We start from the raw sequence: 2561 nt of genomic DNA on the forward strand, positions 1-2561 counted from the left end.
ATATGATCTCTCTTTGTGAGTTTGGAGGAAACAGATCTACAACAGATGATCCAAGCTTTAAAAAATATTTTTCTATATATATTTAAATTTCCTACATGCTTTTCAAATCTAGGGGTAAAAACAAAGTGATTATTTTTTTAAAAGAATTAATTCTATTGCTTTCTTGTTACCTCTTTCAGATGAGAATAACATTCATGAGTATTTAAGTTCTGTGCAAAAATTTTGTTTAATGGACACCCACTGAATGTGCCAAGTTTCTACTTTTGATTGAATTCTTGGAGACCTTGATAAATATTCATTGATCCTGGAGTCTGTTTCTAATTTTTAAAAACTGAGTAATATATTCTAGAAATACTAGTTGTTTTTTTAAGATTTTATTTATTTATTCATGAGAGACACACACAGGAGGCAGAGACACAGGCAGAGGGAGAAGCAGGCTCCCTGTGGAGCCTGATGTGGGACACTATCCCAGGACCCCAGGATCACAACCTGAGCCAAAGGCAGATGCTCAACCATTGAGCCACCCAGGTATCCCTAGAAATACTAGTTTGAATACCTCTCACTGTTGTTACAAAACAGCTCATCATGTCAAACAGATTGGATTTAAAATGATTAAAAGAAAATGGTGCCCCTTCCACACGGTCACGCCGAGCTGGTCCCCACGCCTGGAATGGGGCCGCAGCCTCAGCCGCGCCCGCTGCCCGCCGCCTGCCAGCGCCTGTGGACCATGGACCCCTGAAAAGTGAGCAAGCTTCGGGTCTTCGTGAAAATGTGTAAGCAGGATCCCAGCGTTCTGCACACCGAGGAAATGCGCTTCCTGCGGGAGTGGGTGGAGAGCGTGGGGGGTAAAATACCACCAGCTACTCATAAAACTAAATCAGAAGACAATATCAAGGAAGAAAATAAAGATAGTAAGAAGGTGGAGGAAAACATAAAGACAGAAGAATCATCAAGTGAGGAAAGTGATCTAGAAATTGACAATGAAGGTGTAATTGAACCAGATACTGAGGCCCCTCAAGAAATGGGAGATGAAAATGTAGAGATAACTGAGGAAATGATGGATCAGGCAAATGATAAACCAGTGGCTGCCATTGATGCCCTAAATGATGGTGAACTACAGAAAGCCATTGACTTGTTCACAGATGCCATCAAACTGAATCCTCGCTTAGCCATTTTGTATGCCAAGAGAGCCAGTGTCCTCATCAAATTACAGAAGCCAAATGCTGCCATTCGAGACTGTGACAGAGCTATTGAAATAAATCGTGATTCAGCTCAGCCTTACAAGTGGCGAGGGAAAGCACACAGACTTCAGGGTCATTGGGAAGAAGCAGCACATGATCTTGCCCTTGCTTGTAAACTGGATTATGATGAAGATGCTAGTGCATTGCTGAAAGAAGTTCGACCCACGGCCCAGAAAATTGTTGAACATTGGAGGAAGTATGATCGAAAACGTGAAGAGCGAGAGATCAAAGAAAGAATAGGAAGGGTTAAGAAGACTCAGGAAGAACATGAAAGAGCCCAGAGGGAGGAAGAAGTCAGAGGACAATCAGGAGCTCAGTATGGCTCTTTCCCAGGTGGCTTTCCAGGGGGGAATGCCTGGAATGGCAGGGGTTATGCCTGGAATGGCAGGAATGCCTGGGCTCAATGAAATTCTTAGTGACCCAGAGGTTCTTGCAGCCATGCAGCATCCAGAAGTTATGGTGGCCTTCCAGAATGTAGCCCAGAACCCAGCAAATATGTCAAAATATCAGAGCAACCCAAAGGTTATGAATCTCATCAGTAAATTGTCAGCCAAATTTGGAGGTTAAGCATAATGCCCTTCTGACAAAGAAAGCCCTTGCTGAAGAAAAAGCAACTTCGATCACCTAATAGATGTCGCAATAATACAAACCAGTGTACCTCTGAACTTCTCAAGGAAAAGCTGGGGTGCTGTGAAGAGAATCCCTACCCCTCTGCCCCATATGCAACTGAAACATTCTACAGTGGTTTGCCATTAGGGTATTCATTCAGATAATGTTTTCCTACTAGGAATTGCAAACTTTAAACACTTTTTAAACCTTAAAAATATTTAAAAACATTAAAAGAGTGTGTTAGTCCCTGAAAGAAAGAAAGAAAGAAAGAAAGAAAGAAAGAAAGAAAGAAAGAAAGAAAGAAAGAAAGAGGGATCCCTGGGTGGCGCAGCGGTTTGGCGCCTGCCTTTGGCCCAGGGCGCGATCCTGGAGACCTGGGATCGAATCCCACGTCAGGCTCCCGGTGCATGGAGCCTGCTTCTCCCTCTGCCTGTGTCTCTGCCTCTCTCTCTCTCACTGTGTGACTATCATAAATAAATAAAAATTAAAAAAAAAAAGAAAGAAAATGTTTTTTTTTCCAAATCTTTATTTAAATTCCAATTAGTTAACATGCAGTGCAATATTGGTTTCAGGAGTAGAAACCAGTGGTTTGTCACTTACATACAATACCTAGTGCTCGTCATAGCAAGTGCCCTCCTTAACACCCATCATCCACCTAGCCCACCCCAACCCTATCCCCTCTATCAACCCTCAGTTTGTTCTCTGTCATTA

General features: G+C 42.7%; 1 pseudogene; it reads left to right on the forward strand.

The window, feature by feature from the left end:
- The first annotated feature begins 727 nt into the window (after positions 1-727).
- LOC129496242 (hsc70-interacting protein-like) lies at positions 728-1808 on the forward strand (annotated as a pseudogene).
- The last annotated feature ends 753 nt before the right edge of the window (positions 1809-2561 follow it).

Source organism: Nyctereutes procyonoides, unplaced genomic scaffold, assembly GCF_905146905.1.
Source record: "Nyctereutes procyonoides isolate TBG_1078 unplaced genomic scaffold, NYPRO_anot_genome, whole genome shotgun sequence".
Classification (NCBI taxonomy): domain Eukaryota; kingdom Metazoa; phylum Chordata; class Mammalia; order Carnivora; family Canidae; genus Nyctereutes; species Nyctereutes procyonoides.